The sequence below is a fragment of the Ursus arctos genome, unplaced genomic scaffold (assembly GCF_023065955.2).
Source record: "Ursus arctos isolate Adak ecotype North America unplaced genomic scaffold, UrsArc2.0 scaffold_7, whole genome shotgun sequence".
NCBI lineage: Eukaryota > Metazoa > Chordata > Mammalia > Carnivora > Ursidae > Ursus > Ursus arctos.
This window is the reverse complement of record NW_026623089.1, coordinates 79,976,593-79,994,908: the sequence shown is the minus strand read 5'-3', so window position 1 is coordinate 79,994,908 and position 18,316 is coordinate 79,976,593. Positions and strand designations below refer to the sequence as shown.

Sequence of the window (18,316 nt, the reverse complement as noted above, 5' to 3'; positions counted from 1 at the left end):
GACTCTTGGTGTGGTCTTCCAGCTCCTACCAAGGACTCATTCTTTCTCACAATCCCATCATGACTGATTCCCATCATGACTCTGTTCCGACTTTCCGTTACAGATTATCACTCAACTTTTTAACATGTCTTCCACGTGAGTTCAAGCCATAAAAACGTAGCGCTCCACGAGGACACTGAAATGCAAAGGGGATTTCCACAAAGAAGCATGCCTTCTTTCTTTCCTTCTGCATGTGCCACCTTCCATAAGTATGGATGCGCCAGGCAGGCCACCTGCCATATTCCCTGCCGCAGCCTCTGGACATTTTCCTGTCTTCTTCTGCACCTGAACCCCCTTATCTCCCATGTCTTCCTGTCAGAACTCTACCCCACTCTGCAGGATCCAACACGAATCTCCCACTGCCTCCTGCAGCCTGATGAGAACTGAACCCATCCTTCTCTGTGTTCCTATAACTTTGTAACTCTGGTACAAAACCTGTTGTCTTTCTCCCACAACTCCAAGAGATACGGAGTCAGTGTTTTGTTTTGAATTCTGCAATGTGTGCAGACTGGAAACACCTAATTTTATTGGGAGTTTACTACTACTTAGAAATGTCCTTCATTCATCACTTAAGGATATACTTTCCAAATTTGATTTGGCCTCTGCTTCCACAGTCCCTGGCTCTTTGTATCTAGTCAGCGTTGCTCATAGATCTCTTTCACATCAACCTTCTACTCAAAATATTCAACGACTCTGCTTTGCCCTCAGGAAAAACCACAAATTCCTTATGACAAGCATTCAGGGATTTCCCCAGTCTTGGCTCCAACCTAATTTCCTATAACCCAGCTCAGTGTTATTCTCCCCTTGGTCCCACAGTATATCATCTTGATTCTTGATTTTTAGCCTTTGTTTTTATTGTCCCCCTCCCATCCTTGAAGCACTTCCCTCCTCTGTTATTTTATGAATTATACTCAGAATTTAAGATCTAGCTTATCTACCATAAAGCATTTCCTTCTTTTTCAGTTTATCTTTTATAAATCTATGCTTTCCCACGGCACTATAAGACTCACTGCCAGTGACACTGAGCACCACGTTAGAGGATGGATGGATGGATGGATAGCTAGATCCACACCATATACATATTATATGCATATATATGTAACTTTCTGTCATTTTTCTGATGACATGATTATCTTTTTGCCCAAAAGATCACGTAAACTTCCCAAGACAAGGACGATGACTTACACTTCTTTATATCCCACAAAGACATCAGATCCCTAGTGTATCACACTCTCTACCTTTGGGATGATTAAATAGAGAACATCTTGGAAAAGAAAGAGATGTATGATGTCTCTATTCTAAAAGTTTTTCTGACCCTTGTTCTGTACAGTCATACTCTTTCTTTTGGACATCTGTAAGTTCCTGTTACTAAGGTGAAATGTTTTACGAGGAGATAAAGTTAAAATTTTTAAAAACTGTGTCCACAGGAAAATTAAAGCTCCACAATAATAGGATTAAGTGTTGTTTCTGTACAGCTTGCACTCTTAAACATCCTGGTGTTTTATTGTCCTAGTTCAACATTAAGAACAATTCCCAGTTCATCCATAATGTGTTGGTTTTTGGAAAACAGAATTCTAATTTATCACATCAGAGTGTGATTGCAGAAGCCTATGTTCTTTGTTGGTAATTAGTACTTTTTTTTTTTTCGGTCCATTCTTGCTCATTAGAAAAACAGTTTGGGGTCTTATTCACAGAAAGAACGGGTAGTTCTAGAGATAATAGGATCAAGGAGGAAATGCTATACTCCATTCTGTACAACACTAAGAAACCTAAAGGGACATTAATGTCTCTAAAGGGCATTCCTGCCGACATAGTTGAACACTACCTTCTACATCGTTCATCAGTTTCTCTTCTGACTGACTGAATCCTGAGCTTCAATCTCACTGGAAAGTCTAGGAGGCTCTGTCAGCATGGAGCCTATTAGATGCTCATGTTCCTCAGGAAGGGGCTCTGCACTTCAGGACCCAGACCCCACTCATGTGACTGCGAGCCTGCAGCCACATTTCCCTGCAGTTAGCAAGAATTCTAATGCCTTGAAAGGGAGAGGTAGGATGAAAATAATGAAATCCAATTTCCTTTCCCTTTGAAAAATTTGTGCAACCGTCTCTTTCTTGGTGTTCACTGTGTTGAACTGACTTCTTGGTTCTGCTTGTTTTAGTCCACTTGGTCAAGCGGACTTGCTATCCAACTTCATGTGACCACGTGGGTGTTTCTCTACACCTTGCTTTGTTTATTCCTAAGAGGGCCTCTCTTCTGCAGGCCAGGCTTACTGAAATTCATTATTGTTTCATATAACGAACCAGACTCAGATTTAACCAATTTCCCTTCAGATTCGGGTCTTGACTTGCATGTGTGACACACATTGATTCGCGTCTGAGAGCTGCTGTTGACTAAAAAATAAAAAGAGAAAAGCAAAGGACAGTAAAGAAAAAGAAAGACCCAGAAAGACGTCACCACACAATCTGGGTATAAGCATATGGACAGGAGGGGGTTAAAACATACATGTCATACTAACTAATATATTAATGATAATATCTTAGTTAAAGAAATGCAATCCCCTAGATGTCTAAAACGTTTTAATAAAAAACTGCAGACTTATTCAAAAGTAGACAGAAGAGCATACTCAACCCCCGTACTCACCCTCTAGCTTCAGTAATTAGTAGCATACAGACAGCTTATTTCTTCTATATGGCCCTCTTTTCCCGTGGATGCCAGATTATTTTAAAACAAATGCAAGATATGCATATTCCCCAATGCCCCTAAATTAATATTGTAATATTAAAAATTATTTTTAAATAAAATATTTAATTTTTAAGAGATCATCTCTGATATTACAAAAGAATTAAGAAGCCAGTTAAGATTTTATTTTAACCAACTATATTGAGGTATAATGTATATACAGTAACAAACACCCATTTTAAGTGTATATTTGGATGAGGTTAAACAGATTCATCTAGGGAAATCTGGGTCGCTCAGTCTGTTAAGCATCCGACTCTTGATTTCAGCTCAGGTCATCATCTCAGGGTCCTGGGATAGAACTCCACGCTCAGCACTCAGTCTGATTCTCTCTCCTCTCTCCCTTTCCCTCTGCCCCGCCCCCATCTCAAAAATAAATAAAATCTGTTTAAAAACCCCCGGTTCATCTACCATGTTGTTATCACTTAATCAAGTCCTACAGTACATTTCCATCACCGCACCAAGTTCTCTTATGCCCCTTCTTTGTCTGTTGACACGAGTCCTACCCCCACCTCAAGCCCCAGGCCATCACTGTTATGCTTTCTGACCTATAGATTAGATTGCCTTTTTCTAGAGTTTTATAATAATGGAATCCTATGATATATATTTTTGTGCCTGGCTTCTTTTGCTCAGCGTAGTATTTTTGAGGTTTCTACATGGTATTGTGAATATTAGCAGTTCATCCCATTTTATTGCATTTTTCATTCCATTGTATGATAGTATCTAGATCTGCTTCTCTATTCCATCTGATGAACATAAACTTATCCAGTTAGGTATAATTGTGAATGAAATTACTATGAACATTTATATAAAAGTTTCTGTACAGGGGCGCATGGGTGGCTCAGTTGGTTAAGCGTCCAGCTTTTGATTTTGGCTCAGGTCATGATCTCAGAGTTTTGGGATCAAGCCCCATGCTAAGCACGGAGCCTGCTTGGGATTCTCTCTCTCCCTCTCCCTCTGCTCTCACCCCCCACCCTGCTCATGTGCTCTCTCTCTCTGTCTAAAGAAAAAGTTTCTGTGTAGATAAGTTTTTTATGTCTCTTGGTAAACTAACTAGGAGTCTAATTGCTCAGCTATGTACTCGGCATATGTTAAACTACATAGTAAACTGCAGACTGTTTTCTGAAGTGGTCATACCATTTTCTATTCCCTCTAGCAGTGTATGGGACTTAGAGTCTTTGCCAATGTGAGTCTGGTCAGTCATTTCAATGAGAGCCATTCTTTTTTTTTTTTTTTCCCAAGAGAGAGGGAACACAAGCAGGGGAAGTGGGAGAGGGAGAATCAGGCTTCCCGTCGAGCAGGGAGCCCGATATGGGACTCGATCCCAGGACCCTGGGATCATTCCCTGAGCCAAAGGCAGACGCTCAATGACTGAGCCACCCAGGCACCCCTCAATGAGAGCCATTCTTATGGGTGTGTTATGACTTCTAGTTGAGGTTTTATTTTGCATTTCCTGATAACTCACATTGTTGAGCGTCTTATTCATAGGCTTCCTGGACTTCTCAAACTCAGATCATCACTTTCTCAGCTCAGTGAGGCAACCGCACTCTGCCCACTTTCCAGAAGTCTCTTCCAAAGAGCCCAGGTGTTGGTTTCTCTTCATTTATTGGTTTCTTGTCTCTCAGTTGTCACAGTCCTGCACTACCTATTGTCCAGTTCCTGAAAACAATTATTTAGTTTATTTTGTACCTTCTTCTAAGGGGCTTTTTTTTGGGGGGGTGGGGTACAGGCAATCAATGCAGGTTATACTCCATCCCCGTGACTCTGCCAGGGCTATAAATAGAAGTTCAGGTTATTTTAAATTTTTTCTAGATTTTTTTTTAAGTTTGTCAAGAGCCAAGCCCAGAAAACTCAAGAAATATTGTATGGAAAAGAAATCCCTCAACTTATTACCCTTAGGCTCACTCTCTGCTAGTAAGAGAAGATGATGCCAAGAAAGAGAAGGGCAAGCATACCCCTTTGCTTAGTCTGAGGAAATCTGCCAAACAGGAATGACAGTGGAGGGGAGGAAATGAAGCCGCCAACTTTCTCTCTTGGGGTTTTAGCTCAGAGAACAAGAGGTGTGTCAGGGAAATTGCGGTGCTCACCAAGACAGGGCGCTATGTCATGTGCAGCCCTCCTACAGCATTCTAGTGAGCTCCGCAGTTCAGCCTGTGAGGTCAGAGGGAAGCCTGGGAACTTGGGTTCTCCTGTGACAGAGATAGGACCCTGAGATAGCCAGACAACTTGTCTTGGGGCTGGGGTGGCATCATGTGGCTGAGGGTGCTTCTGACCCGGGCACTGCAGCCCTGGGCTGAGTGGGCATCACAGCCACACCCCAGAAAAGGCTTCATCATCAGCAGGAAGTGAGGTGACTTAAGCAGAGATGTCTACCCAACCAGAGCAGATCAAGAAAAGGCAGATGGCATACCTACGAGTGGTGAATTTAACTGTAATGTCAGCAATGCCAGGAGCACGCAGATTGATAAGGAACCCTGCCCCACAGTTCAGAGCAGATAGAAAAAGTCATGTCTGGAGACACAGACCCTTTTTCTGTTCCTACCTTTATTGAGGAAACACCTCTTTCCACTTTGCATAACACACACACATGCACACACAATTTTAGAATGAACAAGAAGGTAAACAGAGATGCTGACTTGTCCAAAAAAGACTGAACGGTACCTGAATTACACTTAATTTTGTGTTTCTTTTTATACACAAACGCATAAATATGTTGTAGCAGGAAGGGCAGGGATGTGGTTTGTGAATTTCTAATGATTTGTAAGATTTATAACCTTAGGAAGCACCTCTGCTTTCCAAGAAGTTTCTCTACTTTCATCTCACTTCTAGAAGGCAGGTTGCTATGGAGCAACAAATGCTAGGGTTTACTGCCTAAAACCAAGAATGAGACCAAGAGTGGACAGAGATGAATAAGACACCATATTCAGAAACAGAGGATGCACCCTTGTCTTGTTCACCCTCAGTCTTACACGAGGTAGAAGCAAGCAGCCAAAGACTCGTTGTTTCTTCAAATGCTGCTTTTTGCCTGGCCAAAGACAAAATGTCTTCCCAGAGATGGAGGAGACCTTGCTGGGGACATGGGTGACATCTTAGAGCAGAAAATGAAGGAGCAGGAGAATTCTGGATGGAGAGGGGCGCCTGGGTGGCTCAGTCGGTTAAGCGTCTGCCTTCGGCTCAGGTCATGATCCCAGGGTCCTGAGATCAAGTTCCACATCAGGCTCCCTGCTCAGCGGGGATCCTACTTCTCCCTCTCCCTCTGCCTGCCACTCCCCCTGCTTGTGCTCTCTCTCCCTAACTCTCTCTCTCTCAAACAAATAAACAAAATCTTCTAAAAAAAAAAGAAAGAAAGAAAGAAAATGGGATGGGGAGAAGGTGAAAGCTGTAATACATAGTGAAAAAGACTGTTGGTCATAGAGCCATTTAAAATCATATACACTGGTAATTATGTCAACAAATCTTCATGTTGCAATCTTATTTTCCATGAACTGCCATAATATAAAAATAATTGATTTTCATCTTATGTTAAAATAGGTGTATTTTATCCTGGTATCATACAAAGTGTATCTCCTTCCCCCTTCTTCCACTATCAAATGGTTAATGATGTAACGACATAATATTGTAGATGCTGGAAACCCTTTAACCATATGAACACATACTCCAACTATATTGTATTTGTGGGTCTGTATTTTAATTCAATGGATCCTTTAAATGAGTACAATTTTAAATTATACAGTGTGAAGGGGATTAAGATTTCTTAAATGCGTTCATAGCTACTCTACCGTAGCACGACTGTTATCTTTTTTGTGGTCACCAGCTAGTATTTACTCACATATATATTTTGTTCCTACTTATAATCAGAACATTCAATTTTATATACACCGTTCTTTATCATTCTCCATATTGCTACTTATTTATTACTTTAATGGCTATTTAATATACTGTGGAGTTAATACAGCAAAATTTTCTTAGATTCTCCCCTATTGGATACACAAATTGTTTCCATTATTCACCATAATGAATAAGACTGCAATGAACATTTTCCTAAGTATGCCATTTTCTAATTTTGAATTATTACCTTGGGATAATCTGTAAGATTACTAAATCCAAGGATCTGACAATATTTAGGGACTCTTAATATAGGTATAGGTCAGATTGGGGGTTCAGTGGGCTGTACATGTCTGTATATGAAATGTATGAGTTTATCAGTTGTTTTCCCAACAGTCTCATCTGCATTTATATTTTATGATATATAATTTTAGTTACCATAATCTGTGTCACTTTTTTATTTATTTGTATTTCTTTCATTGTGATTCAGATTTTTAAAGTTTCTTATGGCTTCACATAAGCTTTACTCTTAGGCTTAATCAAGGAAATCACTTAAATATCAGACAAGCATAGGTTCAGATTTCAACTCAGGCCATTTCTTATCAGTCAGCCTCTCAAAAAAATAATAATAATGTCTTCATTTATGAACTACTGACAGTGAAGCCTGCTTCATAAAGTTGTTGAAATGATTTGGTGAATTAACTGATGTCTCATGTGTTAGCAGCACACAGGGAATGATGACTTCTTCTTCCCTCTGTTTCTCCTTCCTTCATCTCCTTTTTCCCCCTCCTTGCCCTGACTTCTTCTCATGCAGATGATGCATTCACGTTCTCTTGGTACAGAGTTTCATAGAAGCTGCTTTGTCCTTCCAGGATGTACATCCCTGGGGGCTCACTGTCAGCGTTCTCTAGAGAACGGTCTCTGTCCTGCCAGCAAGTGCTGAGTGATATTGCAAAGCACTGAGGTCAGATCTATTGGACCCCATGAATTAACCAAGTGTTCACACAAACAAATGGATAATACACTCAACAGAATTGTTTTTCCATAAATTACTCATTTTAGGATTCTGCGTATAGGCCAGTTTCTCCATTAAATGTCTCTTTTCCAGGTTTTCCTCTGTTAGGTTCTCAGAGATAGTTTGATTTGTTTATTTGACTCTTTCTGTTGGTTTTGGGTACTGCTTTAGCTTAATCTTCTATCTGTTGCATCTCACCCAACAACAAGCCTCTTTCTATAGAAACAGATGCAGTTGCTCAAGCAGTTGAAAGACAAGACAATTGCTAGATGTTGCATTCTGGCTAATTCCATCATTTGGATTATGTCTGTCTTACATCTAGTATCTGCTTTCCAGGCATTATTGCTCAGCAGTTGCCTGGGATTGGTATCCACCTTGAGGGCCTTTGTAGCAGGAGTTGTCTTGCGAAGCAAATATTCCTCTTTAAAGCCAAAATAATTCCTAATACATTATAAGGTTTGAGAAAGCCTGTTAACAAGTGTATAATTTCTCAACTGGAAAAGCATTGAAAATATAAATTTCTATCCTCTTCCATGAGGGCAAGGCAATTGGCGGGGGCGGGGGTGGGGCTACCAGAAGATGTTCCAGTCTCTTGCCTTCATGATGAGAAATCAAACTAAGTAAGATGTATTTTAAGCAGTTTCACTTCAGGATTTTATTAAAGAGAAAAGGGGGAGGAGGGAGAAGGGAAAAAGTTCTCAGCAGTGTCTTCCAGCCTCAGCAACTGTTATTTCTCATCCTCTGGAGAATGCTATGGGCTCCTTTCGATTTTTATTACTTACATATGCCTTTTCTTTATGTGTCACATACCAGATTTCTTCATTTTTGCATTGCTAAACCCGCTTTCCCCCATCTCCATGCCCACTCTCCCCGTTTTTAGATGTTACAAGTGAGCGCTGGCCTCTTTTCCTCCTGAGTGGATGCAACAATTCTAACTTCTTACCCACATCGAAGCCCTTCATCCATACACTGCACCAGCAAAGTTATTCAAATACTGACGATTTCTGCGGCAAAAACCCACCAAGCCTTAGACCGGCTCCTACGTAACTAAGTCCACAGACGGAATTCGAGGATCACAGCAGGGTTTAGACAGAATGACTGGTGTCTCTACTGTGCCTGGGCAGCACACGGGAGCCACTATGCCTGCAATGTGGCCGTACAGAGGGACACCTAGCACTGAAAATATCCAAACTCACAAGGTGAAAAAACGTGCACTTGGAATCCCAATCTTGTGTTTCTGCCCCACACTTGCGTTCGTGAGGCTGGGAACAGAAAGGGTGATACTAGAAACAGTGTCGTTGTGCCCAGAACCCACTCAGCAGCATGCAGCAATAAAGCCCTTGAAATAGATCAGTGACTGGAACGGCCATACAATGTTCGTCGTACCATACACACTTGCTCATGAATCCTGGCCTCGTGAGCCTCTTGTTGTGGCCAACGGAGGACTGGCCGCCAGCTTCCACCTCAGCCTACATGACTTACTTTATGCTTTGGGCAAGCCCCTCAACCACAGTCTCCCCTAACACACTTTGCAGGTCAGCTTACACTGTTCTGCCTTCCAGAGAGATTGTGAAGCCAGAACGAGGTGTGCCTACAGGGTTTTGGAACAGGGTTCAAATTCTCTACAATTATTGGGGTAGGTGTCTTTGTTAGTACTGTTAGGCTGATTTACAGTCATTGAAATCCGTAAAAAGATGTTCTGCCATTTGTTTGTGTATGTTCTATTTTCCTCACACTATTGTACGCCCATTAAGGCGGCTGTTGGAACATGCCATTCTCCCTCACAGCTTCCTGTGTTTGAATATGCTGCTTGAATATCCTTCTCCTCCCCTCCGCCCCCATGTCCCTTTGTCTGTCTGACGCCTTCCTCCTCAGCATTCAAGACTTGGCTGAAAGACCTCCTGATTGGTGATGCCCACCTCTGTACCCTGTCTGTACCGTGGTCGGGCAAGTAACTGGATGGTCTGCATCCATTGTGGTCTCTTCCATTTGACTGGACTGAGGCTTTTTGAAGGCAAGAGCAAGTTTTGCTTAGTTCCCAACCCAATATCTGGTTCAAGTCATTCACTGGGTAAAGATTGATCAAAATGATGCGTGAGGGGTGCTTGAGTGGCTCAGTCATTAAGTGTCTGCCTTCGGCTCAGGTCATGATCCCAGCATTCTGGGATAGAGCCCCACATCGGGCTCCCTGTTCAGCGGGAAGCCTGCTTCTCCCTCTCCCATGCCCCCTGCTTGTGTTCCCTCTCTCGCTGCCTCTTTCTCTGTCAAATAAATGAATAAAATCTTAAAAAAAAAAAAAAGATGCGTGAATGTCAAATACTTGTTGCCATGAAATAAATTGTATTAATTAGGAGAGGGATTCTTTGCTCTTTTGCTATAAAACTTAGGAAGGAAACTCAACACAGCTTTCTGTAAGTAATACAAATATATATGCATTATGTGTGCATCTTAAGGGGGAAGCTAATAAAGTACTCCCAATTATTGGAAGTTTCAGACAGAGGACGTGGGACCATAGGACAGAGACCGCAAGATGCGGTATTTGTTGAAGAGGTAGGCTCCACAAACTCATTGTTCCCCCATTAGTAGATGTGAATCACTCATTCAGCAGGATGCTAACAGGTATTACAGAAGAAAGGGGTTTCTTGATGAATATGTGGAAAATACCGGCAAAAAACTCTATTTATAAAATTTATCATTTAATTAACATGTCATCTGGAGGAATAGGAGAAGGGTGATTGAAAGGTACAAACTTCCTAAGAGTTCTCATCATTATTTTTCCTTTTGTTTTGTTTCGCGGTATCTGTATGAGATAATGGACGCTAACTAAACTCATAACAGTAATCGTTTCACAATTTATGTAAGTTAAATCATTATGCTGGACACCTTACACTTACACAGTGATGTGTGCATCAATTCTATCTGGATAAAACCTGGAAAAAAATAAATAAAATGCTCTCTCCAGTGCAGTGATCCAAGTATCCTCCTTCATCTTTTATTTTGATTTAGATTCATTTACCCCTTCTTTGTTTGATTTTCAGATTTCGTGGAGGCATGGCACCTGCTTTTCTACAAGAGAAATTCAGCACACAGCAGAGTCCTTGATAAATTGGATTGGTTTGAGGATCCTACCTGGAATAGGTATGTAAAATGTCCATATATGCTTACCCGTTGTTTTGAATCGTATTTATGATTCAGCAGGAACCATTTCTGTTATTCTTGTTGTTTCATTCTGGGGAGTAAAATTTACGTGTCAGAGATGACCTTTGTCTCTTCTGCTTAAAATATTTGTTTATAGTGTGACTTACAAGCCTCCTAAAGACCCCTTTATTTTCTTTCATATGTGATCAATACACATTAAGAACACACTTATTCCAGGAAAGGGGAAATTCTATGCTCATATAATTCTGAAAATAATAAGATTTTTCTACAACTCTGTGGAAATCAAGTATATGGAATATGACTGGTCCTCTGGTATGTTTATGAGTATAATATCTGTAGTTCAAGATTCTAACAGAAAGGTATGAACTTCTTTTTTCCCAAAAATTAGTCCAGGCTTAGACAAAACTGAATATGAAATTATGAACTAAATAACTACACATGTGGATTAATTAATGATCCTTTGATCTCTGAGGTTTGTGCCAGTTACTCCCTTGGTGTATCATGATATAAATATGGTTTAAGAAACAAAATATACAGTATTTGACAGTTCTATTATATAATGAATTATCTTGAAGGAAACGTTCTAAAATTAGATTCTTATAAGATATGAGTCTTGTAACTCTTGATGTAACCCATTTCAGACTACTCGGATGACTACTGTGTGTGTGTGTGTGGTTTGTTATCACTCAGGGATACTTGATTACAAGATTCATTGCCTTCTGGTATTCAGCTTTTAAAAATATTATTAGGAATATGGTAGGCTTTGTTGAGATACTGGAAAAAATTTAGAAAAGTCTCCCTATATAAATTGTATTTTCAAAACTGAAACTCTATAACAACTCCCCTCCCCCCTCAAAAAAAGGTGCTGAAAACCACATTTGGGAAGTAGCACAGACGTGAGAGCTAATCAGATATGAGGACCTAGCTTTATGACTTAACGCACTACCTCGGGAGAATTTTTTTGTTTCTTTAGGAAGCGTTATTACTTAACTTGGAAGGGAGGGAGGGAGAAAATGAATTAATTCACAATTACTGTGTACCAAATATACCAAGTAACCCTTACTCTCAATGAAGGATCAAGCAATTAATGATTGTGTTTCCAAGAGTCTCCAAAGAATTTCACTCCTATGCTCTGTGAGAGTCTGAAATCCGTAATTAGAGTTTAACTCCCTGATTTAAACAGAATTTGCAGCTGGACACCTACACATCAGACCCATCTTCGTTTGTTTCTTTTTACTGGGTTTTGTTTTGTTTTGTGGCCTACACAAAATTGATATGTGTGTGTGTTTAAAAATTACCAAATCAAAAAACCAGGTGAGTTCACATAAAAATCTGGCTTCCAGTCTTCTCTTTCTCTGTCAGCAGCTCTACAATTAAAGCAAGTACTCATTTAAGAAATCGAGCTGCCATACAAGAGAGTATTCCCTCTACTTAAGCTCTCCACATCTACCCCACCAAGTTCTTTAGTGTTAGCCCAGACTCGGGGGTTCTCAGCCCTCAGGGTGAGGAGATGTTGGCACCCAGGTTGTACCCCGAAAATTAAGTCCAGACCACAGAGGGTGGAGCTAGGGCTTCAAAATTTTTAAAAAGCTCTTCAAATGACTCATAAGTGTAGTTGGGGTTTAGAACCACTGCTCCGAAATCTTCATTCGTCTCTGTGTCAATTGTCACCCCCCAGTACGAGTGACATCCATCAATTCCTTGTCTCACCAGTGTTCAGCAATAGTCCTGAAATCACCTTCTCGCTTCTATTCTGGTCCCCATTCAATCCACTCTCAGCCCAACAGCCAGAGGGATTGTTTATAAATAGGAAAATGTCTGGTCAATTCCTGCTTACACCTCTTCAGTACTAATAGCAGTAATGAAGATAACAGCTAGTGATCCTTCAGGCTTTGGTGGGATGAAGATTGAGTTCAGGCTTTGTTGAAAGACCGAGTTACTGAGGCAGTGAATTTCAGGAGCAAATGGGACAAAGGGCATGGAAGCTGTAGCTGAAAATACCAAGGCGGTTGTATTCCATCCACATATCAGGGCTCTGGCCTGATCTTCTGCTTGCCTGTCCCTCCAGGCAGTGACTCAGATGCCACAAGTGTTACTGACGTCTCCCACAAATGGCCACCCAACCCATTCTCACGTCATTATCAGGAGCAAAGAGATTTTGTAATTTGTCCGTGACACTATTATAAGATTAATTTTTTTGACACAGCCTCCAAAGTTTATTAAATGTCACTCCTTCATAGTTGCATGATTCACCCAGCAAAACACGATGATACTGGTACATTTTTAGACAGAATAACAGAATTAGGGGCATGTATTTGTTGGGTGATGGTTACAGCTAGGATCTTTTATTCTGCAGCTCAGCTGTATAAGCCTTTCTTTCCACCAATAAATAATGTAAATCCAATATTTATCTGAGCTGTCGTGGAGACATTTTTGCTCATGGTGACTGTCTAGTGACTTAATAGACCACTGTTTCAGCCACCGAAATCTTTCCTTTAGACTGTAACCACCCATAACTATAGATGTTGTGCTTCCCATTGGAAGGGAAGAAGATAAGGTGTCCTCAAAATGGTTTCATCAAAAAGGACACCCTCTGAAGGATAGCGATGCTATTTTAATCAGAATTTTTAAAGAAACCAATAAATGTAAGCTGCTTTTCTGCTGAGTGGAAACTTGGATCCGTGTCAACACCCCTTGGACACCGCATAATCAACTTTTATCTCATGCTGTCTTCCACATAGAACCTTGAGCCTGTCACCATTTACATTATTAAAAAGTTCAAGGAGCTGCATGCATTAAGAACGTAACAAAAATGTGCACTTGACGTTCAGGTAATGGAGACCAGTGGGGAGGTTATCAGTGCAGCTACCTGGGTGTTGAATTAATGCCTGTGGCACAGCTACCTTCTTTACCTCAAATTATTTTCGTCAATGAAGCTAAAGTGTGTTTGGGGACCTAATTTACCCAAATAATATGCCTGCGCAGTTCATTTCAGAAAACAGTTGATATTTCAGGCTTTCTCCTAAAGGCTAATTTTGGGGGGGAAAGGAGAACAAAATGCACAGAGAGAGACACAAACACACAGACACTGAGTATCCTCGGAGACCCAGGACAGGACAGCGCTTAGTAATGAGATGCTCATGCATTTCCTTTTGGGCTCAAGGTGGGTTGGTCTCGTGTAGAATTTTCTGTGGTGAGTGGAGCTTTAATAAGGCCAACAGATTCTTTTCATGCTGTTTTAAGAATATCTTTGAAACGATTCAGGCAGTGACGCCCCTTATGTTTTAGGGTTTTACATTAGTACAGGCAAAGCTTTTCAAATAATATAAAGCCATTTTTTTCCTGAATTCCTTATATCCCCTAGTCTCTGGGTTCTGGACAGAGGAAGATTAAAATCTCTATAAAATCTACCATATTGCCACCACATGAAACAGCTATTGAGAGAGAAATTAATAGTGTCTGAAATGAACCTTGGGTTAAGCATACTTCACTTTGCATTTTCTATGACTTTTTTCATTTGTCATGATGTCTCTTTAATCAAAGAGGTTCTCTAAAACTGACATACGGTTGGTCCAGATTAACTTTAAAAATTGAATATAAAACATAAATATATCCTATGTTTGTTATAGATCAGACACACTATGGATGCTTGATAACACTGAGTTCATCATGAATACTTGTCTTATTTTACGTTAATGCATCAAACGGCTCCAAAAATCCACGTTTGTCACAGATATTTACTAATGCATCGGACTTTTTCTTATGTCTGTCATTCCCCCAGCACCTCGTGCTGACTCTTGAGAGTGAATATTTTGAAACAAAACATATAGTCTTCCAATATCCTCCATGTTTGGACTCCACATTAGACGTTAGTAAATATTTGTGGAGTTTATGGAATGAGTAATTCCAATGCATTTTACTTTCAGACACAAGCAGATGAAATACCCAAGCTAGGAAGTGACTTGGCCAGTGAACTACACACATGAAATAACGAGCAATGAAAACGGTAATTCATCAGATCAGAGACTGTATCTGATGTGCTCTGCCGAAGCAGAGAGATGGACATCATTTTTAAAGGATTTGGACAAAGTCAAAGGGCCAAGAAAGCTCATATTTTGGTTAGCAGATCATCCTGACGTTATTAAGGCCATGGCTGTTCACTTCCTTCTTCTTCACCAATATTTTCATCTGTAATTTTTCCCCCTGCCATGTTGAGGAGTTTTCTAGTCTAAAAATGCCTAACAGAGGTGCCTTATCTTTCAAAACTTTGCTACAGTCATGTGGACAACCATGAAAAGGTTTACTACAGAATGGCTATAAATACTAGTCTGGTAAAGAAAGACATGCTCTAGTGAACAATTTGAGTAGATTCTGATGCATCCAAGTAGATGGTCCAAATGGATACAATGTCTTCACAACACTAGAAGCCCTTGATACATGAAGTGATTATTCTCAGTAGCTGTGAAACTTCACTTTGAAACTAGATTGCATTCGTTGTATCACACAGTGCCTGGGAATTAAATAATTTCATATATTTAGAGTTCCTAAATCATATTCCCATATCGTTGAGACTTTAAAACAAACCATTTTGCTTCATCAGAATCCTAATAATATGATTGATGATAACTTTGATTACAAGTATTTTGAAATCAAGAACTTCCATATTTAACTTGGTCTTGCCAATGCTCAAACATATTTTTCTTTACATTATTAATTTTCTAAACCATTTTCTTCTACTATTCACTTGTTTTTATATATCTATCTGTACTATGCTGTTTTTACCAAAAAAAGAAAAAAGAAAAAGATTTAAGTGTGTTAGCACAAGAATAAAATAAATTACAAACAAAATGGAAAAATTAGGGCAAGAACAATATATAAATAAAGGCAGAGAACCAAGAGAGACATAAATATCAGTCACAAGAGGCAAACCCAAGGGACCAGCAGTTGCTACTGTTGAACCTTAGGCTTGACTCTGAGTTTCCTGGCAGCTAAAGCAATATTTAGTCAGGCAATTTTGTTATCTGGGGAAAAAAAAAAGATTCTCATGAAAAGCAAGTACTGCCTAACATTAACATACGTATTCTGTAGAAAGAGAAATTACACACCGATGGGAGTAGAATGTTTCTGCTACTGTGGGACCATTGAACTTGGATGGAAGCATCACAGTAATAGGAACGAGATACACTGTCCTGAACCACGGGTATGAATCTTCAGCATCTGTTTATATTTGAAGTCATGTTTCAGCTAATGGTTGAAAGAAGTCCATTGAAGTCAGGATTTTGTATGTTGAATTCCATTGGCCTCAGTGGTCTCAGAGGTCTTGATTTTGTCTTCTGTTCTCTACCACTGTCAGCATTAAATTTTTTTTTAAGATTTTATTTTTAAGTAACCTCTACACTCGTGTGGGGCTCCAACCCAGAACCCCGAGATCAAGAGCCCCACGCTCCGCTGACAAAACCAGCCAGGCGCCCCTGTCGGCATTAAATTTCAAATGATGTTTTATGGAATCGAGTTGAAGCTATGGTTTCAACATTGCTGTCTAGGTTCTCACAAAAGTGGAGATACTTTTATTGTTTCAAATTCTTCAGTTTATTTCATTTGGCATAAAATCCTGTGCTTGCATAACACGGTTTTTATTATATTGGCTACTGCCGGATATACATATTTTTAATTTTGTTACTCTTTAAGCTTTTGAAAAAAGAAAAAAAACGAACGGGTATTTATTTATTTATTTATTTATTTATTTATTTATTTATTTTGAGTAGGCTAATTCGACAAAGACTAGTAAACTGCTACTTATTTTACCAGACAACACCTTCTTATATTAATGGCACAAACTTTATGGCATTGCCTTGTTCTTGAAATCCACCCCTTTTAAAAGCTTCTATCAAATCTATTGCAGTTGCAATATGAAAATTCTTGTGATCAATTCTCATAGGCGCACGGTACACATTTGATCATTTTATTTTTTTAAGACTTTATTTATTATTTGGGAGAGAGTGAGAGAGAGCACAAGAGTTGGGTGAGGGGCACAGGGAGAAGCAGACTCGGGAGCCCAACGCAGGACTCTATCCCAGAACTCTGGGATCATGACCTGAGCTGAAGGCAGACGCTTCACCAACTGAGCTACCCAGGCACCCCCGATCATTTTAGAAAGAAAAAAAATGGGGCGCCTTGGTGGCTCATTCAGTTAAGCATCCCACTTCTGATTTTGGCTCAGGTCCTGATCTCAGGGTCCTGGGATCCAACTCCGTGTTGAGCTGTGCACTCAGCATGGAGTCTGCTCGAGATTCTCTCTCCCTCTCCCTCTGCTCCCCACTCCACCCCACCCCCTGGCTGCATGCTCTCTCTCTCTTTCTAAAATAATAAATCTGTAAAAAAGAAGAAAGGAAAAAAAGGAAATCACATATTTTGCAGGAAATATTATGTATAAGATAAAGAGACTTAGGAATCCCTATGCCTGAATTCTGGCCTTAAAGATTGACAAGACTATTTCCAATATGGAAAAACCAATGGAAATAAATCCATAAAAAAGAATGAATCATCAGTAAAACACCCCTCTTCCATGTTGATGCATAACTTATTTCCAAATGCTGCATTATAGCCTACGCAATGTAGTAAAGCATCAGGGCAAGTAGTACCAAGTAATGAGCGGCCAAAATCTCACATTTATATTCTTCTTCCACTAGTTATCTATGACTTTAAGCATATTCTTTTTTTTCTAACAGCCTTTTTTTTTTTTTCACTTTGAGCATATTTTTAACTTCGGGTTGCAATATAGGTTCTTTCTATTTAGAATAAAAGATAAATTTGTCTCCAAGTTGTAAACAGAAGGTTAACATGCTGGTACTGAAAGGTGTCTTTCTGGGATGTTTTTTAAACTTATAAAGATCACTTTAAATTAAATTGATTATTTTAATGCAAAGCAGTTAACACTTGAATATCACCTTTAATCTGCTGGACTATTTCACGTTTACCAGGCACTGCTATGGTCCAGTCCCTGTGTAGGTTCCCTAATGCATATCATTACTTCGGATTATCTGATATCACCTTCAAAGCAGCCCTGTGTGATAGGTAATATCCTCACTTTACATGTAACTAAAAAAGGTGTATTAGAGTAAAACTATGTCACAAGTAATTCCCATCTACTTAGTAAGAAGGATAACCCATGATAACCAGAACTCTTGCTTTCTTGGTGCAAAACCCTGTCCTGGATATCAGTGCTTCTCAATAAGGGTGATTTTGCCCCCTTTGGGACATTGGGCAATTTCTGGAGCCATATTTGTTTGTCACAACCGAGGGGAAGCATTCCTGGCATCTGGTGGGCTGAGGCCAGCAATGATGCAAACTTCCCACAATGCACAGGATGCCCCTGTCACCCAGCAAGGAATTATCCAGAAGAAAACGTCCATAGTGCCAAGGTGGAGAAACTCTCCTCTAATAAAGGGACTTGTGGTGCGTACTGAGCAATTAGGGAAAGGATACAGATGTACCTAAGAAAGGAAAGTGTGCAGGGAGTGTGACTCTTGACAGGGACCCCGG

The 18,316-nt window shown here is 40.0% G+C and overlaps 1 protein-coding gene across 2 annotated transcripts in view; it reads left to right on the top strand.

The window, feature by feature from the left end:
* The window catches only part of CHRM3 (cholinergic receptor muscarinic 3), a 469,290-nt gene that overhangs the window by 240,159 nt on the left and 210,815 nt on the right, over window positions 1-18,316 (top strand). For both annotated transcript variants that reach the window (XM_057308547.1, XM_026504038.4), the window contains exon 4: window positions 10,654-10,753. The gene's annotated coding sequence lies outside the window, so the exon portion shown is untranslated. The remainder of the gene's footprint in view (window positions 1-10,653; window positions 10,754-18,316) is intronic.